The sequence below is a fragment of the Drosophila bipectinata genome, chromosome 4 (assembly GCF_030179905.1).
Source record: "Drosophila bipectinata strain 14024-0381.07 chromosome 4, DbipHiC1v2, whole genome shotgun sequence".
Classification (NCBI taxonomy): Eukaryota; Metazoa; Arthropoda; class Insecta; order Diptera; family Drosophilidae; genus Drosophila; species Drosophila bipectinata.
Window position 1 is genome coordinate 12,373,564 of NC_091740.1, and position 25,479 is coordinate 12,399,042.

Consider the following 25,479-nt stretch of genomic DNA (forward strand, 5'->3'; position numbering starts at 1 on the left):
CAAACATCGGATATAGTTGCCGATCCTTATGAGAATATGATAATATAACCCATTTATTATAATAAAAATTCTAAAAAAAATTCTTAAACTTATTTCGTCAAAAATACCAAAGTTGACATTTCTACCAAAAACCATTTCCGATTTCTCAGTTATGTGGGAGCTATAAGATATAGTCGACCGATCGTTATGAAATTTAGAAGGTCGGATGAACTGACAAAAAATATAATCTGTACCAAGTTCAAGCTTTCTATCTTCAAAAACACGAAAGTAGGGTCATTTCCGATCGTTCAGTTATATGGCAGCTATAAGATATAGTCGGCCGATCCTAATGAATTTGGGTAGGTTAGATCAACTGACCAAAAATAGAATCTGTACCAAGTTCCAGCTTTCTATCTTCAAAAACACGAAAGTTGGGTCACTTCCGATCGTACAGTTATATGGCAGCTATAGGATATAGTCGGCGGATTGGGCATGTCGTATTATTTTGCCAAAAATAGCGCTCATGTAAAATTTAAACTCTCTCACTCTTAAATCACTAAATTTATACCATTTCCGATCAATCAGTTATATGGCAGCTATAGGATATAGTCGGCCGATCCCGGCCGTTCCGACTTATATACTGCGTGCAAAGGATGGAAGGGTGTGTGCAAAGTTTTAAGTCGATAGCTTTAAAACTGAGAGACTAGTTTGCGTAGAAACAGACAGACGGACAGACTTTAAGAACTTTTAAGAATGCCAACAATTGTATTTTGTAAGATAGAAGCTTGGGACCTATTTTTAAGATTTTGTTTTCTAGTAATTTGGTTTTAATTTAATATTCTCATAAGGATCGGCCAACTAAATCCGATATTTGCCATATATAACCGATTTAAACTTCAAGGGTATTTCAATTCAAGAGTTACATTTTCGTGATTATTTCTGTTCGGCGTGCTTGCAAAACATTTCCAGGCTGTTCCTAGAAAGTCTATTGATCTGGTCACTCTTTTGTTTTAATTCTTAACATAGGGGCACATAAACTGAGTGGCACATAAAATCCTGACGTGAAAATTCAATCACAGCATTAGTTCTTGTGTTGTAAGTTAAATAAAACAATATTAACAAAGTTCAGTCCAATTTCAGAAAATGATCAAGGGCCGGTCGGCTAATGCAAAACGGGCAGCACTTGCTAACTTGCTATGCTGTTAAGAGCCCTGTGTCGTGGGCCGCAAACCATTAAGACAATCTGGTGTGACATACTTTAGTCGACTTCTCGACAGCACTCGTTGCGTTTTATCGGTACATTTTATTTCGCTCCCGCAACCTATGCAATTTTCTAACCAATACACTCCCACTTTCATTAGAAGCGTTGAAAATTATAAATATCAAACAAAAACTGGGCTTGGTGGAAATTGCAAAGAAAAAAATATACAGTAATCTAAAGATATCGGGCGTCAGCCAATAGGTACAACTGGGGGACCTACGCGCAAGCAATTGCGTGCCGTAACTGTGTACACCGCTGGTAGTGCGACTATGCACTCCACTTGATGGCGGCTAGTAACAGGTCCCGGTAAGGTCAGGTCTCTTCCGAGGATGCTGGCTAATCGTAGTCGGGCGGAGAGAAGAACAACCCCTTCCTCAAATTACCCCAATCCATGGTGGAACAGCATTAACCGAGGCAGGCGTGTCCAAGGCTCGGATGCTTATATGCGAACTCCGGGGGACCGGCCGATCACCCAGATTTAAACAGGCTTATTGTGACAAGCGAGCTATGTCATGATGGACGATCTACTTTCCGCCTACTCGTGGGTTAAAAATATTAATTAATTTAACTTAACAAAAAACTATGGTGGGGAACAGAATTTTGGAAATGGGGTCGAACTCCAAGTCTCTCAAAAGCCAAGAAGTTGCTGGGATGGAGAAGCTCCCTACAGAGGGGCAACATCCGGATTCGGGACGCGGTGTGGAGGGTGCCAAGGCATCTTCCTCTAAAGCGGGGCTAGCCATGGCACCACCGAACGGCATGGAGAAGAAGACCTCAGGGTCAACCTCTATACCAAGCAGCGGGGCCTCTAAGGCAAGCCTTGGTCCGGCAGAGTCTCACTCGACGGAAAGGGAAGAGGAAAGGCTCCTACAAGGACAGGAGGAAAGCAGCTTTCTTTCGGATAGGGCGGACCGATCGGCATCGGCGGACCTGGCCAAGGTCATGAGGTGGGCAAGAGAAATCGTGCTACATCCTGGAAGAGTACACCTTGGAGGAGAGCGACTTGGCAAGGGCTCTTAGAGGCGTCGGGACGATTTAGGATTCTCTGCTCAGCTCCAAGACGGAAGCAGAGGTTTCTTTGGTGGAGAATCACAAGGATGTCTCTGACAATTTTCTAGATAAACCTCCATCACAGTAAGGCGGCGTCAGCTTCCTTCCTACTCCACCTCGCCGAGAGTGCAGCTGATGTGACCCTCATCCAAAAAGCCTTGGAGTATAGTTTCTTGGGCTGCGGGCGTCGGAGTAAAGGCTCTGTAAAGCCGATTCAACACGTAAAAAGCGAGCCTGCATCCACAAAGAAGAACCTAAGCCTATTTTTGCTACCTAATTTCAGCAATGAAGAGCAATGTAGCCACAGCAATAGAGAGCCCAAAGGGACCTCAAAGGGTATGCTTGGCGTACATGGGCCACGTCCAGGATGTTTTCCCCCTGCACCCGCTACTCAAACAGCTGGTGGAAGACAGTGAGAAGCAGATGATCGACCTGAATATAGGGTGCGACGCCAACGCCTATCGTCATCAGTAAGGAAGTACTGACACTAACTAGAGGGGTGAGTCAATATTCGATTTTGTCCTAAGCTCAAATGTTCCGATGGGTAACAGGGGCTCAGAACTCACCTTCAACATCAAGAATAGAAGGGAGGTACTTGACATTAGTCTTCACTAAGAATCTCTAGCAGACAGGGTTGTTAGATGGGGAGTCCTAGACTCCTACGGACCTAGGGACTCCTTCTCGGACCCTCGAAACATAGAATTATTGGTCACTTTCAATAGTTTTACTCAGCTAGCTCTACGCAAGACAAAGTACGGAACACCAACTGGAAGTTCTACGAGAAAAAAATAGATAGATCCTTGGGGAAACTTCCAACAAGTGACGTTAACAACAAGGAAGGCTTGGAGGCTAACAGTGGCTTGCACCAAGGCATTCAACAGGGTCTGTCCCAAAAGTAGATCGGGCAGTAGTAAGTTAAAGAAACCACCATGGTGGTCGCAAGCACTTGCGGCCTTTAAAAAAGTAAAGCCTTTAACGTCGCTATTAAAAAAAACACACAAGCAGTTTAGGAGGCGTATAAAGGGGACCTGAACCTGTACAACAAAGAACTTCGTAGGGCAAAGATCAATGCCTGGACCAGATTCTGTAAAAGCATTCAGGAGTCATCAGAGGCCTCTCTACTTAGGAAAGTCCTCGCAACCACTGCAGCTAATGGATACATTAAAACCTGAGATGGTAGCTGGACCATCATTACGGGAGATAGTAGATCCTTGTCCACATCTTCAAACGACCTACGCAACTCCGTGCAGGCTCCTTGAAAATTGGTGCAGTTGTCGCTCCAGAGTTCCACTGGGCACCCTCGTCGGGCCATAAAACTGCGCACCGCTAGAATACAAGAGTCAGTTGTTAATGAATACGCTACCTCTAGATTTATTGCCCTTGTAGAGAGGCAGGTGAAGAGCACGCCGTATCGTTTCTCTGAACTGCGTCTGACCCGTACCATCAGAGGCCCAAAGTAGTCCACACCCGTGTAGCTGAAAGGTCTATGAAAGGCTGCTACTCTTAAATAGGGAAGTTCCACCATGCGTGGCGGTTTGGGGGCCGCCTGTCGGTTCTTGCATTGTTGGCAGGAACGTCGTATCCGAGCAATGGTGGATCTCAGCTTTGGTATCCAAAATCTTTGTAGTAGTTCGTTGACCCCCGTCTCGTGGTTAGCGTGCAGAAATCTTTGGTGAAATTCCTTTATGATAAGCTGCGTAATGTGGATGCCGCAGGGGAGTACGACGCGGTCGCTTCCCTTGATCATCTTGGCACGTTCATCCAGCTTTAATACTCCATCGGAATCCATATACGGTCCCAGCTTGTATAGTAGGTTATTCTTCTTCAATAGTTTTCCTTGTAAAATTAACCGTATCTCCGCCTGGTAGTACTCTGCCTGAGCGTAGAACCACAGAAGACTCTCCGTGACCCTGGTATCTTCTTGTGATGGTTGATTTTCGATGTCCGACCGTTGAAGTGCCTTGGCCTTCCATCGCCTCATACACCATACCGTTCTCGCGGTACTCCATAGCAGACGTGTCCAGATTGAGAACCGCTCGGAGTCTATGAGGGTCGCGCGTCCTACGTCTGTGAATCCGTCACATACGCCGATGAATTGCGCTTTCAATTCCATTCCTGACTCGTCTCCTTCTTCCGCCTCTGTCAGCGGCCAAAATTGCCTCTCTTGCCAAAGAAATTTCGGCCCGTTCAACCAGCGACTTTCTCGGTTGAAATCTGGTCCTTTGTTCCACTTAGTGGCGTCGTCCGCCACGTTCTCGGCAGTCCTTGACTCTAGTACCGTCTTGAATCTCAATCACACGGAATGCAACAAATTGTTTGTACTTCCTCTGGTCCGATCGCAGCCAACTCAGCACGGGCCTCGAGTCGGTCCAGAAAGTCCGTGTGCTCAGCTTCGCGCCAGGTGAAAGCTCCAGAGTTTGAGCTAACCTCGTTCCAAGCACTGCTCCCATGAGTTCAAGCCTTGGTATGGATGTCGGTCTTAGAGGGGCTACCTTGGTTTTGCTGCCCAGTAGACTGCAGTGGATACCTGCCTCATTTTGAAATCTTATATAACTCACGGCGGCAAATCCATTCTCGCTTGCGTCCACGAAGGTGTTCATCTCCACTTCTGAGTCCATCAGCGACTCCTTCATGTGGCATCTTGGGATGGTCATTTTCTCAACGTCCGGGATATACCGAAGCCATCGCTTCCATTTAATCCATTCTGCCTCAGGTATGGGGTCATCCCAGGTACATCCACTTCGCCATATATCCTGAAATATTATTTTTGCATACATTACGTAGAAGGATATGAGCCCTAAAGGATCATATATAGACATCAATACACTAAGAAACTCTCGTGGGTCGTTGCCTTCCTTGGAGAAGTTCTCTATGGCGATATCGTGGGGATACACGGTAGCGGATGAGATCTTTTTTCGTGTCCCACCACATTCCGAGCACCTTCTCGGTCTGTCCATCCGTTGTTTCGTCTAGTCTCACTAGCTCCTTCGCCGAGTGCGCTTAATACTTCTCTGGAATTCGATACCCAGTTTCGAATGAGGAATCCGCCCTGAAAATGAATGTAATGGACCTGACGCGCGAGGCTTCCTCCGTGTCGACGCTGTCCAGCATGTCGTCTACATAGTGATTCTTCAGTATGCACTTAACAGCGCGTGGGTATTCCTTCTTGAACGACTCTGCATTTCTGTTCCTCACGTACTGGGCACAGCTGGGGGAGCAACTAGCCTTAAACGTCATTACCTGCATGGCGTTGTTCTCTCTCCGTTGTGTGTATGGGTCTATAAATACAGAACGTTGGTATCTCTGATCTTCTGTGTGTATCCTGACCTTATGGCGGCGATATCGCCGCCAATAGCAATACGTTTCTCTCTAAACCTGTGAAGTATTGGTACTAACTGCGCTAGTTGGTCAGGTCCCTTCAGCAGCATTGTGTTCGGCGAGATCCCTTCCGTCTTCGCAGCCGCATCCCAGACTATGCGAAGCTTTCCTGGCTTGTTCACGTTTAGCACGGGAAAGATAGGTAAATACCAATATGGATTTCCCTCAGCTTCTTCCGACTTAATGGGCCGTGCATATCCTTTCTTCACGTACTCATCTAGCTGTCGGCGAATTTCCTTCGCAAGCTCCGGCTCGCGAGTCAATTTCTGGTACAGGCATCGTGCCCGCTTTGGGGCTGTCGGTAAACTATCCGGCAGCTTGTCATCTTTATACCTCCAAAGCAGACTTGTTTCAAATCGGCCATTAATACGCCTCGTGTTCTTCTCCAGCTGCTGTATAGCAAACTGGTCATCATTGGATACGCTCTTGCTATTCATCTCCGGTCTAGGGCCGCCGTCCGACCACATGCACTGCTCAAGCAGGCGCAAGATCTCCTTGTTCTCGTCAGCTTCACATGCACATATGTGAAACACGTGGTAGCTTGGGGTTATGTCATCACCCACACTGTTGGAGCTTCTTCCTTTAATCGTCCACCCCAGGCGGGTCTTCTCAGCGATCGGTTCTTCTGTTGTGCCTTCCTTGGTGCGAAGCATGCGCCCTTGTTTGCAATTATTGAGACCTATTAGGAGCCTGGGCTGTGCTGAGTCGTAACCGGACAGTGGTAGATGTCGAAGGTTTGTGTGCTGTGCTTTCAGGTGGGTTATATCCAACGACTGTGACGGGAGATCAAGAGACTGGACCGACTGAACGTCGCGAATATCATATAGCTTCGTTTGGCCAATGCCGGAGATCCTTAAGTCGAGTCTGACCGCGTTGTCCTAATACCGGTGCATGCCGGCAGTCCACTGCATACATAGAGGCTGCGGTTGTCCCTTCACTCCAAGGTCTTCTAGCAATGGGGCATCGATCAAGGTTAAAGATGACCCGTCGTCGATGAAGGCATACGTGTTGACTTGCTTACCATTTCCATACAAAGTCACTGGCAATACCCTGAATAGCATTTCCACATCTTCTTGTCGGTGTGCATGGCACCTGGCTTGGACGGGAGCAGTGCTGCCGCGATGATGGCGCTCTAGGCGTCCATCTATTCCGCAAGGATTGGGGACTCCGCATCTTTCCACTTTGTGGCTCTGGAAACATTTTCAGCACAAGCCACACCGTCAAGTAGCATTCCAGCGATCGCGGGTCGTCATTTCCAGGAATGCTGGACACTCCTGCAGGGTTCTGCAATTGCGGGTGCACAGCCGACAGCCTTGGCGCACAGTGTGTGTATGTACCGTGCCCCATCTCTCCGTTCTTGACGACGAGCTTGGGACTATCACATGGCTCGCTATTTATCCCTATCACAACTATCACAACTATCACAACGTACACACTGTTAGAGAGGCTTTGTGATTCCCCAAAACGTCTGCACCATCGATGGCAACTTGCTCACTAGCTCCTGCGTGAGCGCTGGGTTGTTTAAGTACTGGTCCAATTTGGAGGCTTTCATCGTAGAGCAAACATTTTGAACCTCCACCGAGAAGTCAACCAGCATTTCAAGCTTATTCTCCCTCACTTGAGGAAATTGTTTAATCCTTGCAACTAACAAGTCAATGATAATTTCGGGTCGCCCAAATCGCATTCTTAACGTGGTTATTATCTGCGGAACACAGTCCGCATGCAGCATTAGACTTTGTACTGCGTTCTTGGCTGGTCCTTCCAACGCATGCCGAATCCGCATAGCTCCGTCGTCTGTTCATACGTAGGCATTATTGATGTATGGGCTATTCGGTATTTCTTTTTTATTGCATTTATCACAGGATACAACAAGTTTAAATCCCAATCCTCGTTTACTGCTCTCTGTGAATTTCACTTCAGAATGACACACTTTACACACAACGACGTTCGAAAGGGCAGCAAAAACTGTTACAAAATTGACGAAATGATAGCCGAACGTAGAGTCCACTTCAATGTCTTCAAAATCACGTTGATGCAATTTCCTCCCCGATGCGCTGACATTCAAATCTTCGGGATTTTCCACTTCATATCGATTAAACGGTCGTTTCGCTTTCGCTTTTTTATCGTATGAACAATTTTCTGTAAACTACTATTTCAGTACAAGCAAAGGCAGACCGACCTCAAGCAACAGGTGTCTTCAAAATTTATCATCGGGAGGGATGACAGATCGTCAGATGGGTCAGATCGTCAAGTAAGTGATTAGAAGCTTTTGCTGACAGCCTGCAAAGTTGCTTCGAGGAGTTTAATTTTGGACCAGTTTCTACTGAATTACGAGCAATTACGGGAGAGTAAGTCTCGACCCACATTAAGGCGCTAAAGAACATCAAAACACCAGGTTATGACCTGGATTACACTTTGAAGGCGCCGCCTTCTTGGTGCTTATTTTTGCTGTCGTGTTGAATACTTTCCTAAGCAATAGAAAAAGGTGAGAATATACATGGTTCACAAAGCCCGGCCTCTCGGATACTGGACATCATAAAAATCAAGAAGAGCATACCCCCTTTCAGTTTGATTTCAATAAATTACGCAGAACGCCTAAACAATTCAACAGGGTTTTAAACTGTATCCTGGAATGATTTGAGGCAAAGGAGTATGACTGCGTGGCTGCGTACTTCGATACATAGCAAGCATTCCATGGAATGCTAATTTCTTTAGCTTGGCTGCTATAGAAACTGAAGACTCTTTTTCCTACTCAACTTTGGCTTCTGGTGCGAAGCTTTTTGGGAGGGAGATCGTCTACAGTAGTTCTAGATGGCGCTGAGTTCAATACAAAAGAAACCTGTGCAGCAGTCCCCCCAGGGTAGCGTTTTTGGTAGAAATACCAACTTTGGTATTTTTGAAGATAGAAGTTTGGGACTTTTTCCGGTTTTAACTGCAAGAGTATATCAACTTCGGCTCCGGCCAAAGTTATTTTTCCTTTCTTGTTATTATTACCGAATTTGGGGCTGTCAAAATCGCATGGCAGCTAACATAATGAATTATGTGGGCCATGTTATTGCGTTGACAATCCATGTTATTAGTACTTATGATTTTTGAAATTTCTTTATACCCACTAAATCTACGAAATATCATCTAGAAGTTACCATATCTTTGGAATACGCATCCAAATCTCCAGTTTTATACATATACTTTTGTTACCCTATTTTCCCCAATCATTTTCCCATGGAAGATTTTTTTCCTTTTAAAATCGGAAGAACGTGCCATGTATCATTTTAATTTGAATTAAAGCTCAAAATTATTTAAGTGAATTATTTATAGTTAGTTAAACAATATTTTTGTCAATTAAATAAGAGTTTTGCCCGGTACCCGGTAAAAAGCTTTTATTTTGGATCTTGAAGACTCAACGTAGTGCCAGTTTGTTAATGTTTTGGAATAAAACATTCTGCCATATCGTTCATTCGCAATTTGTTTCCATTTATAAAGAGGGTAACAAGTTTTTTTAAATAAAAATATTTTTAATATTTAAAAAAAAATTACTTCTTACTTGACTTATAACTTTCTTATTAGATTCCAACAACATTCTGTCAGTATTGAAGTACTTCATTTTCCCTGACACCTGTTCTCATAGTTCCAATACCATGGTGACATTTCTCACCTTACTTATCAATGTCTATTCCTATATTTTCAGTAAAGAAAACCTTTTTTTTTAAACCAGGTACTCCTAGAGTACAAGGGTATATTGTAGTCGTGTGAATGTATGTATGTAACATAGAGAAGAAACGATCTCCATTTAATATAAATATTCTTGATCAGCATCAACAGCCGAGTCGATAGAGCTTTGGCCGTCCGTCCGTCTTTACGTACGAACGTAAGTCGCAAATACTTTATGAGATAGAGCTATAAGATTTGAAACCGAGTCTTCTACAATGACCACGCAGTTCAAGTTAGTTTCAAAATTTTGGATCGGCCACTGGCCAAATCACGCCAGTTTATTTATGATTGTTTGGCCAATTTTGGCTGCGAGCGCAATAAGATAATGAACGAGAGTGCGTCAACCTTAGATAATAGGCTGAGCGGATGCTCGCTAGATTGAGATGCCAAATTATTTATTAATTATTTAACCCAATAGTTGCTTGCTGCCTGACCCGACATTCTCCCCCCAGTTGGGGCTTCTACTCCAACTTCTTCCTTAAGGAACAACAGGCACAGCTTAGACACTGCTCGCTTGGTAACTCCAGATGAGGTTTTAATCACCGCCACTCTAAAGACTCCATCTCGGTTTAAGTACTCCTCCTTCCGTCGGGACCAGAAAGACTGCTGCAGGAAAGACACGCGCTGTCAGCTGTCAAACCGATTGAAGTTTAGCTTTGTGACATCGGGCTCTATAAAGCTGACTGACGGACCAATAGTCAAAAAATGAGCCGGGGTTCGAACATCAAGGTCTGCAGGATTCTCTGAAAGAGACAATAAAGGTCGTGAATTTATGATGGCATCAATATGGTACAGCAGCGTTCGCAGCTCCTCGAATCCAAGAACTGCCAATACTCCAATGTTGCTGACGTGCTGGATAAGGTGCCTAAAGAAGATCGGGAGTCATTTCTTAGGGTCGATGATGACAAAAACTTCACAAAAAATCTGGATTTTGCTTGGGATCCCGCAACTGACACTGGTCAGTTCGAAGGCATTTCGTTTTAAAGGATTCAGTCAACCTCAAAGCCCACTAGGCGCATCGTTCTTTCTTCAGTCCCTCGGCTTTATGACCCATTAGGCCTTGTCGGTCCTGTAATTGCAAAGGCAATCTTTCTCCTGAAGCTGTGCCGTGAGAAGTTGTCCTGGGATAAAAGACTTCCTCAAGCTCTTCACTGCGTCTGAAATAAAATTTATAGCAGCTTTATTAGTGCGCAGCGTGCCGAATGTCCTAGATGGGCGCTGACATCGAAATCCAAGGATGAGGTCCATGGATTCTATGACGCCATGGATTCATTGAGGCGTATGGGGCTTGCGTTTATGTCGTGTCCAAGGGGCAAGATCTGTAAGCTATTTACTCGGCTCGAAGTTACGAGTTGCGCCTTTAAAGACTGTTAGGGTGCCGAAGCTGGAGTTATCGGGAGCCGAGTTGTTGGCTCGACTTATGTCGGAAGTAGCACTGTTGAAGGTCTACGTTGGAAAGAATTTTTGGAGTCGCAAAGAACCTCGGTTTAATATTTTCGTCGCCAATTGAGTTTCGACCATACGGAAGCTATTTAGAAAAATGGAGTGGCGTTGTGTTCCCACTTCCTTGATCCCAGCAGATATCCTGTCACGTGGTGCTCTTCCCAATAAATGAAATGAGAATAACTTGTGGTCTCACGGTCCTTCGTTTCTCATTGGATCCCAAGAGGAGTGGCCAACCGCGGTCTCATCTGAGAGATCGACCCTGGAGTTACGTGGATATAACAGTGGTTATTCTGGTAAATGCTAATTCGTTTCCAGCACTGCAGAGGGTTTTCGCTTACGTATACGAGTTTTCTCAACGAATTCGACACAACTGGAACACCGCTTTAACTAGTGCAGCGTGTGCATTTTTGGGAGGACATAAAGGCTATTCACAATGGAAAGGAGGTATGGAAAATGGCCTTGCCTCTCCTTTCTTGGATAAATTTGGTTTGTTGCGCGTAGGCGGTTAGCTAAAAAATTCGTCGTTGGATTTTGATACACAGCATCTAAATATAATTCCTAGAAGCCATCCAGTTGGCTTTTATTGTTGACTTCTATGAGCGGAATTTACATACGGGACCTCGCGCGCTGTTGGCAATCATTCGGTCCCAACATTGGCCAGTTGAGGGGAGAAAAAAGGTGACGAAGGCAATACACAAGGCATCCGATGCTTCCGGACTAAGCCTCGGTAGCTAGAGCACATTGTGGCTGATCTCCCGGAAGTGCGTAATAAGGCTCCAGTAAAATTTTACGTCAGCGTTTTCATTTTTTTTTGCGTCCAAAGCCGCCCACCTGAAGCTTGTAAGGGATCTGTCCACAATTTTTTTGCACAGGCTTTGAAACGGTTTATATGCATCCGCCGAAGTCCTCAACATATTTGGTCTGACAACGCAACCAACTTTGTAGGAGCCAAAAACGAGCCAAAGGAGATGCTCCGATTATTTCTACGCGATGAGCATCAACGGGCATTGCTGGAGTTTTGAGAGAGAGCACCACTTCTCTAACCGAAATTGGTTTTTGGCAAGGATCCCGGATGTTTGCTGCATTATGCTAATAGCTTTATAGAGTCGCCTCCGGAAAGTAGATCATCCACATAAAAGTCGCGACGCAGATGTCGGCCCCCTTTGGAAACCTTAATTGCTCATCCTCTGCCAACTGATGCATTGCCCGAACTGCTAAAAATGAGGCAAGCTTCGTTCCATAGGTGACAGTATCCAGCTCTAAAGATAGCTCTGATCCAGCCCGCCAAAGAATGCCTTGAAGATAGCTGTCCTCAGGAAAAACTCTGACGCAACGATACATTTTGCAAATATCTCCAGTAATTGCCAGCCGATGGCATCGGTACCTTAAAAGAATATGCAGTAACTTTGGCTGAATAACTGGTGACGCTCGCATCAGCAGGGACTGGAGACAAATGACTCAACTCAATTATGGACGGCGACAGAGCTTCTTTCTAGGGAGAGTAATCGGTGAACGGCTTGAGAGAAAGATTCTCCCAGCAACTTTGAACCGCATTTCAACGAAAGCCTCACAGAGCCGGAATCCAACCGAGCAACATGTTGCACGAAATGCGCATCGCAACTTAACTCCTCCTTCGTCCGCTTCACAATAGGCTCGGAGCAGTCTTCGATTTCCCAAAACTGGTGGAGCAGAGAATTCAACTGATCATCCAGCATCGTTGCGCTCTTCGGAAAATTCTTGTGGGCAGTCGAAAAGAGTGATCTTCTCTGGACATGTGAACCGCCTCCTCCCAGCCGGGTTTTCTGCAGCAACGACAGGCCGGCTGAGAGCTTAATTTGCCCAAGATCGATGCGCTGTGGACGAAAAAATTCAGGATCAGCTAAAGAAAGATTGCCCGGAATTTTCCAACTGGAGACATCCAAACTGAAGCTAGGCGGCAGGTCCGTGATATTGGCGGCGATGACGGCGTTAACCAAGGCCAAGTATTCGGAGCAGTGGGACTTCGGGAGAACATCAACCAACCAACCAGACACCGCCATGAATGACTTGCACCTCCGAAGCTGCAGCTGACTTGCCAGCCGGGAAGTGATCACGTGAACCTGCGATCCAGAACCAGCAGCGCTAGGCATGGAACAAGGGATCCAGCACAACTACGAACAAGAATGTTCGCTGTAGCAAGCAAAGATATATCGCCGCTGCGACCTTGAGCAACTAGTGGATTAGCAGTGGACGGCAAAGAAGCAACAGGCTCGGCGCACTCGGCTATGGCTGACGTGGGACGACCACCCAAAGGCTGGCCGCTATAAGCCTGCGGTTACAGAAAATGCCTCCTTCTACAACTGGGACAATTAGCAGCGTGGCATTCACGCATGTGATGGCCCGTTTGGAGACACTTTTGACAAAGACCGAGTTGCCTGTCCTCACCAAGGCGGATCTTGCATCGCTGCTCCAAAAATTCGGCCATCGACTCCCAAGTCGACATCATAATTATCGTCGGAGACTTTCAAGGAACGAACTGCTTCGAAAGCGGACTCCCGAAGGCAAGATCGCAACCTTTGTAGACTTTCCACCTTACTAATACGAGGATTGCTGCCGACGATTGTAGAAAAGATCTAGTAGAATTCAGCCCATTCCGAGTATCTACCGTTGAAGGTAGGGAGAGGGAGAGGAGGCAGCACTTGAAAACTTTGACCTAACCCAGGGTCAGCCTGCATGATGGACATTCCGTTGGCAAGGGTGGAGTGGGCAGCAATTCGAGAAGAGCGAAGGGTCATCTCATGCTCAATTTCGGCCAGCATCGTCGCTACGAGCTCCGAAACAGTCCTTCGAAGGTCACTGCTGATCTGCAAAATGTCCAAATCCTCAGAACCGTAGCGGAATTGTGAAACGTATATATATCTGAAGTTATGTGCGAACGAATGCACTTGCGTTTATGAAGCAAGCGTTTATGTATGTATGAAGCCTATGAGCGCGCGAATGCACTTGCGTTGTGGATCGTAAGTATGTATGTATACGCACTTGCGAACTGCCGTTTATGTTTATGTCTATAAATTATAATTTTATTATTATTGGATAAAAACTGTTTTCTTATAAACCACGTATAAAAATTGTTCACAAAACACTGTTTATGAAATTTTTTTGTTTTTGTTGTTTGTTTTAGTAATTTCTAAAATATATAATAACGATCACGTCGGTGTTCACCAATGTTTTGTCATTGTTATTTTTCAATGCTGGGAAATAAAAATGCAAAAAAAAATGTAAAATAAAAATGAAAGCAAATGTTATGTAGTTTTTTACGTTATAATGTATGATGTATAAGTTCGGAACCATGGAATATGATTTAAAATCTTCGTCCTCTTCACGTCCCGTCTTGGCTTCGCTTTTGGATTTTTGGTGACTGATTGGCGGCCTCCATGTTGATGGTACCAAATATTACATTTTATGATTACTCAATGCTATTCTGCATGTATTGCGACAATAATGCGGTACCCAACTCAAGCCATTTAGCTCTTGCCTAGTACAAACGATTTAATAAAAGCTACTAAGTAGGGTTGTTGATATTTTATCGATATATCAATATCTATATTCGATAATATCGTCACGATATTTTAGGGTACGATATGATCGATATTCGATATCCAAATGTGGAATATTGTTATCGTTCTGCCCTCGAAAGCAACTGCCTCTTTTCAGTCTTCCCGGTCATGTCCGAAAAAAGCAGTTCTGCTTCTGCGAAAGCAAGCACAAGCACTGGCGATATAAGTGAAAAAAAGACAGCGAAAGGTTATTTTGAAAAAATTTCAATTTCGAAAAGCAAGTGTTCTGTTTGTGGAAAAGTAGTGAAAACAAGTGGGAATACCACTAACACTCGGGCGCACCTTAAACCAAAACATCCACAAATTGCCCGAATTTTGAAAATAGATCTAAATCAAAATACGACATGTAAAACTGATGTTAATAAAGTAAATATACGATTATTATGATGATGTTTCGTCATTTCAAATCGCTGCTGTAGTGTTTGTTATTGTTTCGTTTCACGTATTTTGTGTTGTTGTTTTGTTACAGGGCGCTGGAACTGATAATACTTGCAGTGATCTGCGTCAATTAAATTTGAAGCAGTGCATCGAAAACATTGAAAAATATAAAGGTAACACATGAATGTTATGATAAAACATATTTTAAACGATTTGAAAAAAACAGTGCACTCTACTTTGCTATTTTAATTTAACATGTGATTTTAACAGAAGGAGGTGATGTGAACCGACCGAATTTTGAAAATAGATCTAAATCAAAATACGACATGTAAAACTGATGTTAATAAAGTAAATATACGATTATTATGATGATGTTTCGTCATTTCAAATCGCTGCTGTAGTGTTTGTTATTGTTTCGTTTCACGTATTTTGTGTTGTTGTTTTGTTACAGGGCGCTGGAACTGATAATACTTGCAGTGATCTGCGTCAATTAAATTTGAAGCAGTGCATCGAAAACATTGAAAAATATAAAGGTAACACATGAATGTTATGATAAAACATATTTTAAACGATTTGAAAAAAACAGTGCACTCTACTTTGGAGGTGATGTGAACCGACAAATTACCCAAGCGATAGTCTTTATGATCTGCAAAGATAATCTCCCAATAAGATGTGTCGAAAAAGTCGGTCTGAACAATTTGATGAAAATTTGCTGTCCTCGTTACCAAATGTATTTTAGATTTACAGTAAGATCGATTATCTATTAAAACATTATTCGTTTATGATTTATCACAATTATTTTTTTTTTTCAGATTACTCAGCTGATCGATAAAAGATACGAAGTTGAAGTTGCAGTAGTTCAAAGTTGCAGTTTCGTTACCATTACGAATTCAACAAGGTCTTTCTTAACATTAACAGTTCACTTCCTCGCAGACAATGGCCTTGATAGTGTTTGCCTTACAGCAATTCGACTTTCTGAAGTAAATATTTTTATATAATAATTTGCAATTATATTATCTTGAAATAAAAACATTGTGTTTTTCATGAAACTATATTTTATTTTAAGGCGCACACTGGAGAGTATATGAGTCGCGTAATTGGTGAAGTATTGGAAGAATTTGGAATCACAATCGCTAAACAAACATTGTCGATGACTACTGACTGTGCCGTAAATGCTAAGGCTTTAACCGCAAATCTTCTTGGCGCTCAAAAGTGGATTCCTTGTGCAGCTCATACCATCGATTTACTTGTGAAGGATGCATTAGCTTCAATAAAAAAGTTTGATACTCTCGTTAGTCATGTAAAGAATATCGTTGCATTCTTCAAAGGTAGTGTATCGCTTTGGATGCTTTACGAGAAGCACAAGAAAAGGAAGGAATCGCCGAAGGAAATATCCGTACTTTGCAGCAAGACATCGATACACGTTGGAATTCTGCTTTTGCGAAAATCTTGCAGAATAGAAACAAGGACAAAAACGTTCCAGACATGCTCCTGCGTCATCCCTGCGTCATCCCAGCCTTGCTTCCACGATTAAACTTGTTGTTTCAGACAATCGGAGCAAAATGACCCATGAACTTATTAAAAAGCGGGTTTTCTTGAAATCGGTCAACGAAAAATATTGGACTGAAGCTAGGCGGCAGGTCCGTGATATTGGCGGCGATGACGGCGTTAACCAAGGCCAAGTATTCGGAGCAGTGGGACTTCGGGAGAACATCAACCAACCAACCAGACACCGCCATGAATGACTTGCACCTCCGAAGCTGCAGCTGACTTGCCAGCCGGGAAGTGATCACGTGAACCTGCGATCCAGAACCAGCAGCGCTAGGCATGGAACAAGGGATCCAGCACAACTACGAACAAGAATGTTCGCTGTAGCAAGCAAAGATATATCGCCGCTGCGACCTTGAGCAACTAGTGGATTAGCAGTGGACGGCAAAGAAGCAACAGGCTCGGCGCACTCGGCTATGGCTGACGTGGGACGACCACCCAAAGGCTGGCCGCTATAAGCCTGCGGTTACAGAAAATGCCTCCTTCTACAACTGGGACAATTAGCAGCGTGGCATTCACGCATGTGATGGCCCGTTTGGAGACACTTTTGACAAAGACCGAGTTGCCTGTCCTCACCAAGGCGGATCTTGCATCGCTGCTCCAAAAATTCGGCCATCGACTCCCAAGTCGACATCATAATTATCGTCGGAGACTTTCAAGGAACGAACTGCTTCGAAAGCGGACTCCCGAAGGCAAGATCGCAACCTTTGTAGACTTTCCACCTTACTAATACGAGGATTGCTGCCGACGATTGTAGAAAAGATCTAGTAGAATTCAGCCCATTCCGAGTATCTACCGTTGAAGGTAGGGAGAGGGAGAGGAGGCAGCACTTGAAAACTTTGACCTAACCCAGGGTCAGCCTGCATGATGGACATTCCGTTGGCAAGGGTGGAGTGGGCAGCAATTCGAGAAGAGCGAAGGGTCATCTCATGCTCAATTTCGGCCAGCATCGTCGCTACGAGCTCCGAAACAGTCCTTCGAAGGTCACTGCTGATCTGCAAAATGTCCAAATCCTCAGAACCGTAGCGGAATTGTGAAACGTATATATATCTGAAGTTATGTGCGAACGAATGCACTTGCGTTTATGAAGCAAGCGTTTATGTATGTATGAAGCCTATGAGCGCGCGAATGCACTTGCGTTGTGGATCGTAAGTATGTATGTATACGCACTTGCGAACTGCCGTTTATGTTTATGTCTATAAATTATAATTTTATTATTATTGGATAAAAACTGTTTTCTTATAAACCACGTATAAAAATTGTTCACAAAACACTGTTTATGAAATTTTTTTGTTTTTGTTGTTTGTTTTAGTAATTTCTAAAATATATAATAACGATCACGTCGGTGTTCACCAATGTTTTGTCATTGTTATTTTTCAATGCTGGGAAATAAAAATGCAAAAAAAATGTAAAATAAAAATGAAAGCAAATGTTATGTAGTTTTTTACGTTATAATGTATGATGTATAAGTTCGGAACCATGGAATATGATTTAAAATCTTCGTCCTCTTCACGTCCCGTCTTGGCTTCGCTTTTGGATTTTTGGTGACTGATTGGCGGCCTCCATGTTGATGGTACCAAATATTACATTTTATGATTACTCAATGCTATTCTGCATGTATTGCGACAATAATGCGGTACCCAACTCAAGCCATTTAGCTCTTGCCTAGTACAAACGATTTAATAAAAGCTACTAAGTAGGGTTGTTGATATTTTATCGATATATCGATATCTATATTCGATAATATCGTCACGATATTTTAGGGTACGATATGATCGATATTCGATATCCAAATGTGGAATATTGTTATCGTTCTGCCCTCGAAAGCAACTGCCTCTTTTCAGTCTTCCCGGTCATGTCCGAAAAAAGCAGTTCTGCTTCTGCGAAAGCAAGCACAAGCACTGGCGATATAAGTGAAAAAAAGACAGCGAAAGGTTATTTTGAAAAAATTTCAATTTCGAAAAGCAAGTGTTCTGTTTGTGGAAAAGTAGTGAAAACAAGTGGGAATACCACTAACACTCGGGCGCACCTTAAACCAAAACATCCACAAATTGCCCGAATTTTGAAAATAGATCTAAATCAAAATACGACATGTAAAACTGATGTTAATAAAGTAAATATACGATTATTATGATGATGTTTCGTCATTTCAAATCGCTGCTGTAGTGTTTGTTATTGTTTCGTTTCACGTATTTTGTGTTGTTGTTTTGTTACAGGGCGCTGGAACTGATAATACTTGCAGTGATCTGCGTCAATTAAATTTGAAGCAGTGCATCGAAAACATTGAAAAATATAAAGGTAACACATGAATGTTATGATAAAACATATTTTAAACGATTTGAAAAAAACAGTGCACTCTACTTTGCTATTTTAATTTAACATGTGATTTTAACAGAAGGAGGTGATGTGAACCGACCGAATTTTGAAAATAGATCTAAATCAAAATACGACATGTAAAACTGATGTTAATAAAGTAAATATACGATTATTATGATGATGTTTCGTCATTTCAAATCGCTGCTGTAGTGTTTGTTATTGTTTCGTTTCACATATTTTGTGTTGTTGTTTTGTTACAGGGCGCTGGAACTGATAATACTTGCAGTGATCTGCGTCAATTAAATTTGAAGCAGTGCATCGAAAACATTGAAAAATATAAAGGTAACACATGAATGTTATGATAAAACATATTTTAAACGATTTGAAAAAAACAGTGCACTCTACTTTGCTATTTTAATTTAACATGTGATTTTAACAGAAGGAGGTGATGTGAACCGACAAATTACCCAAGCGATAGTCTTTATGATCTGCAAAGATAATCTCCCAATAAGATGTGTCGAAAAAGTCGGTCTGAACAATTTGATGAAAATTTGCTGTCCTCGTTACCAAATGTATTTTAGATTTACAGTAAGATCGATTATCTATTAAAACATTATTCGTTTATGATTTATCACAATTATTTTTTTTTTTCAGATTACTCAGCTGATCGATAAAAGATACGAAGTTGAAGTTGCAGTAGTTCAAAGTTGCAGTTTCGTTACCATTACGAATTCAACAAGGTCTTTCTTAACATTAACAGTTCACTTCCTCGCAGACAATGGCCTTGATAGTGTTTGCCTTACAGCAATTCGACTTTCTGAAGTAAATATTTTTATATAATAATTTGCAATTATATTATCTTGAAATAAAAACATTGTGTTTTTCATGAAACTATATTTTATTTTAAGGCGCACACTGGAGAGTATATGAGTCGCGTAATTGGTGAAGTATTGGAAGAATTTGGAATCACAATCGCTAAACAAACATTGTCGATGACTACTGACTGTGCCGTAAATGCTAAGGCTTTAACCGCAAATCTTCTTGGCGCTCAAAAGTGGATTCCTTGTGCAGCTCATACCATCGATTTACTTGTGAAGGATGCATTAGCTTCAATAAAAAAGTTTGATACTCTCGTTAGTCATGTAAAGAATATCGTTGCATTCTTCAAAGGTAGTGTATCGCTTTGGATGCTTTACGAGAAGCACAAGAAAAGGAAGGAATCGCCGAAGGAAATATCCGTACTTTGCAGCAAGACATCGATACACGTTGGAATTCTGCTTTTGCGAAAATCTTGCAGAATAGAAACAAGGACAAAAACGTTCCAGACATGCTCCTGCGTCATCCCTGCGTCATCCCAGCCTTGCTTCCACGATTAAACTTGTTGTTTCAGACAATCGGAGCAAAATGACCCATGAACTTATTAAAAAGCGGGTTTTCTTGAAATCGGTCAACGAAAAATATTGGGTCAATTAAATTTATATGAAGCCACTACTTTCTTTTCCGTTGTACATACACTTTCAGAATACAAATGAATTTTTTTTTGCAATGGAATGTTGTTAGTGTTAGTTTCCCTGACATTGGTGATATATACCGATATTCCGATACCGATATTTTCATCCGATATTATCGGGCCGGTATGATATTTTTCGGAATATCAATATTTAACATATTCGATATTTTTTTCATATATCAACAACCTTACTACTAAGATATATTTATATCTTATATATATTTTATATTTTATTCCATGTTGTGATCGGGCTAAGTAACAATAAAAAACGGGCATAACAATAAAAAACAGGAAAAGAAAGTTGACTTCGGGCGGAGCCGAAGTTGATATACCTGTTTGTCGAGATTATTGTCGAGTTTGACTCTCAAAAAACAAAAAAAAAAAATTATCTGGTGACTGCGAAAAATTAAACGAAATATACAAGAAACGAAAGATACTGCCTCTTCAACGTTATAATTCAAACTCTCTATTTTTCTCTAATCTCAAGCCTTATTTATCTATAGCGGCAAGGAAAGTCGATTTTGCATAAGAGCGAATATGAGCTCTCGCTCCCGCTCCGCCCTAAGCTATTTTTTTACTAAATTTAGGTAACTGATAATTCAATTATTACAAAAATTCGACAATATTAATTAAAACAAGAAAGGAAAGCTAACTTCGGGCGGAGCCGAAGTTTATATACCCTTGCAGTTAAAACCGGATATATATCGCAAACATCGGATATAGTTGGCCGATCCTTATGGCAATAGGAATATGTAATCCAATTTTTTACAATACAAAATCTAAAAAAAGTCCCAAACTTCTATCTTCAAATATACGAAAGTTGATATTTCTACCAAGTACCGGCCGATCCGGGCCGTTTCGACTTATATACTGCGTGCAAAGGAAAGAAGGGTGTGTGCAAAGTTTCAAGACGATAGCTTTAAAACTGAGAGACTAGTTTGCGTAGAAACAGACAGACGGACAGACAGACGGACAGACGGACAGACGGACATGCTCATATCAACTCAGGAGGTGATCCTGATCAAGAATATATATACTTTATAGGGTCGGAGATGTCTCCTTCACTGCGTTGCACACTTTTGACCAAAATTATAATACCCTCTGCAAGGGTATAATAAAAAAATAATTAAAAAATAAAAAATAAAAGAATTAACTCAAAAAATTATAAAAACGCCGTGTAAAATGTTGACACCGGACCCGTTGAAGGCCTCCATCCGGCATTAACTAACCGGAAGCTGCGCTAGATTGTGGACTGCTCTTCGGAACTTTGCTCCTGAGCTACTCCTGACGACGGCGACCCTGACCCTTTCGTCCGCATTGGCGTGTGTTGCTATGGCCCTTCCAGTGAGCCACTATTGTGGCGGATCCTCCCCGATCAGGCTTGCCCGTTCGAATGTCTTCCTGTTGACGCTGCCATTTCGACCGCGCCTGTAGGCCCAAGACGTACTCCTGGGACCATCACTGCCAAAACATTTGCTTGATTGACGAGACAAGCCGCCAAGCCTGCTGGTCCGGAGTCCGTGGTGTTGGTCGGGCGATGAGCAGCCACACCATTAATGAGTACCATCCTGACGATGCTTAGGGTGTGCAATCCGACGCTTCCCACGGCGGACTGGAGAGTCGCCAAGGTCGAGAAGGCGGTAGCACTGCGGAGGTGGGTCGCCCTCACACTCACCGAGGACACCGTGAAAGCCCTGGAAAGGTCGGAGCACCGGTTAAAGTATTGATTCGAGCATGTGACGGTCCGTATTTATCAATCCGATACGAAGAGCTAACCATGAGGAATCGGGCTGGAGGCAGACGCGCAAGAGCCAGACTTCTTGGAGGAGGAGGAGGGCATCCTTGAAGGGTACACCTCAGAGGAGAGCGACTTGGCAAGGACTCTCTGCTGAGCTCCGAGACCGAGGCAGAAGTTACGGTGGTGGAGAATCTTAGGAATGTCTCTGACAATCTTACAGATAAACCTCCATCACAGTAAAGCGGCGTCAGCTGCCCTCCTACTCCACCTCGCCACCGCCTCCACCGAGAGTGGAGCTGATGTGGCCCTCATCCAGGAACCCTGGATCCTTGGAGACAGGATTCTTGGGTTAGGGGCGTCGGAGTATAGGCTCTGAAGCCGATACAACAGGTAAAAGGCGAACCTGCATCCTCACAAAAAAGCACCTTAGCATCTTTTTGCTACCCAATTTCAGTAATGAAGAGAACTTAGCCGCAACCATAGAGAGCCCAAATGGCCCTCTAAGGGTGTGTTCGGCGTATATGGGCCACGACCAGGAGGCCATCCCCCCGAAACCGCTACTCAAACAGCTGGTGGAAGACAGCAGGAAGCACAAGATCGACCTGATCATAGGTTGCGATGCCAACGCCCATCATCATCAGTGGGTAAGCACTGACACGAACGAGAGGGGTGAGTCAATCTTCGATTTTATCCTAGGCTCCAATCTTCTGGTGGGTAACAAGTGTACAGAACCCAACTTCATAGTCAAGAACAGAAGGGAAGTACTTGACATTACTCTTTACTCTGACTCCCTAGCTTATAAGATTGATAGATTGGGAGTCCTAGAAAAACACTCTTTCTCGGACCATCAATACATAGAATTAGTGGTCAATTTTGAGAACTTTAATCGGCTAAGGGTACGCAAACCGAGTAAAGCAAACTGGGAGTTATACAAGAAAAAACCATAAAGATCCTTGGGGAAACCTCCAGCAAGGGACGTTGACAGTAGGGAAGTCCTGGATGCCATGGTGGACACGCTAACGGCGGCGTGCGCCAGGGCATTCAATAGAGCTTGTCCCAAAAGCAAAACGGGCAGTAGCAAGTCAAAGAAACCACCATAGTAATCGCAAACACTTGCGCCCTTTAAGGCCCGCAAAGCCTTTGATTTCGCCAGTAAGGCAAACACGAAGACAGCCTGGAAGACGTACAAAGCGAAGCTTAGGCAGTACAACAAAGAACTGCGTAAGGCAGAAAGGAATGCGTGGACCAAGTTCTGCACCAACAAACATCGGTGGCCTCCCGATTCCGGAAGGTCCTCGCAACAACTGCACCAAATGTAGGATACATTAAAACCTCGTCCAGCAAAGAAACCCTGGAGGCTCTCACAGAGGCACATTTCCCTGGATGCTCTCAAGAAGAAACAACCCTGGAAACCCAGAGACAGGGGGATAGCTCCTCCCTCCCTAACCAACTCGAATACCTATTGAGTGATAGGTATCTCAGCTGGGCGGTAAACGGCTAAAAGACTTTTAAATCCCCAGGCCAAGATGGCATTGTCCCGGCTCAACTAGTTAAGGCCGGACCCAATCTGAGGCCTTGGGTCAGGAAAGCTTTCTCAGCATAGGCATCGTACCCGCAATGTGGTTGCGGACGACGGTCGTATTCATACCCAAGGCGGGAAAACCATCGCACTGCACCCTTAAGGAATTCAGACCAATAAGCCTGTCGTCCTTTCATTTCAAGACAATGGAGAGACTAATCAGTCTCCACATTAATCTTATCATCAACCCAGATGATATCTCGGGTTCACAGCATGCGTATAGGAAGGGCTGATCCAAGGAGACGGCACTCCACGAGATCACTACTTTCGTCGAAAAGGCACTTAGTGACAAGGAATACGCACTTATTGCTTTTCTAGACATAGAAGGTGCGTCCAACAACATCCTACCATGTTCGATAATTAATGCGATGACGAGACTAGGAATAGAGGATCAATCCGTATGCCTTATAAAGCAGATCCTGGTAAACAGGACTGTTGAGGCGTCATTAGGATACTTCAGAAGAGGCACTCCGCAAGGAGGCGTACTTGCACCCCTATTGTGGAACGTGGCGATTAATAGCCTACTACGATCCTTAGAAGGTGGTGGTTGCAAATTTATTGCTTATGCGGATGATGTCGCAATTGCCTTCTCTGGGAAACTTCCCCAGACTCTATGTGACCGCATGACGGAAAAACTTAGGGTTCTTTCAACATGGGCAGTTAGGAATAGACTAGGTGTTAACCCATCCAACAGTCCTCCAATGTCCTCTTCAACAGGAAATACAAAATACCAAATTAAAGGCTTCCAAAACTAACAGGAGAAACAATCGCCCTCAGCGGTAGCGCCAAGTAGCTAGGGATTATGCTAGACAGGAAACTGGACTGGAAGTCAAACACTATGGAAAGAGCTAACAAGGCAACAATCGCGCTCTATACATGCCGAAAAGCCATTGGCCTTAAATGGGGAATGTCCCTAAAAATAGTAAAATGGCTTTACACAGCGGTCATAAGACCCATCCTTTTCTACGGGGTGGTGTCTGGTGGCCTGCTCTCAAAAACAAGTAGAGAAAAACTTAGGAAAACGCAAAGGATGACGGAGTTCTGTATCACAGGCAGCCTACGAACTACACCGACTGATGCCTTAGACTTAATATTCGACCTATTACTTGTAGAGATAATAGGGGCCAAGATAGCCACGCTATCGGCAATTGGGCTACGCGAGACGGGCATATGGAAAAAGACCGACTATGAACATACCAAGTTGGACATACACCACTGCACGCCAACGGGGGCTTCAGACTACTGCGTACCTGTTGATCATCTCACATTAAAATATAAGGTATCCATTCCAACAAGGGAGGAATGGGCCACACAAATCCCGGGACCAGCCGGTTCCCTTCATATTTACACAGGCGGTTCAAAATTGAATGGCCAGGTGCTATCTATCTATCGGCTACCTAAATAAGTCCTTTAAATGAGTCCTAAATGAGTCTTTTAGACTCCCCGACCACTGTAGTGTGTTCAACGCAGAAGTAATAGCTATTGGAAAAGCACTTAGATCCCCAGCACTAAATGGCAATCAAGACACAATCTGTATCTTCTCAGACAGTCAAGCGGCACTCAAAGCCCTTGACGGATTTTCATCCAGCTCCAGGACAGTGAATGACTGTCGCAGATCTCTAAACGAGATGGCAGAACAGTATGACATCCACTTCATTCGGGAGCCCGGACATAGGGACCACGAGGAAAATTGCGCCGCTGACGAACTAGCAAGGGCAGGTACTACCAATCCTCTCCTCCCGGAGAAGGAACCAGTAGGAATTCCCTTAGCTACGTGTAGGCTAAAATGCAGGGATCAATTTGACCGCGCAGCACTGAGGAGATGGGGAAGCTTCAAAACTGCAGGAATTCACGCAGGATATGGCCTATCCGCTCTAGGAAGAGATCAATGATGCTTAGCGCCCTCAATAGGCAGGACTGCAGTCTAGCAGTCAAGGCCATCACGGGTTATTGATTAATAAAAGCACACGCGGCTAGATTATCTGTGCC

General features: G+C 43.6%; 1 protein-coding gene across 3 annotated transcripts in view; it reads right to left on the reverse strand.

Moving 5' to 3' along the window:
• The window catches only part of LOC122322090 (fibulin-1), a 608,226-nt gene that overhangs the window by 401,957 nt on the left and 180,790 nt on the right, over window positions 1-25,479 (reverse strand). The window lies entirely within an intron of this gene.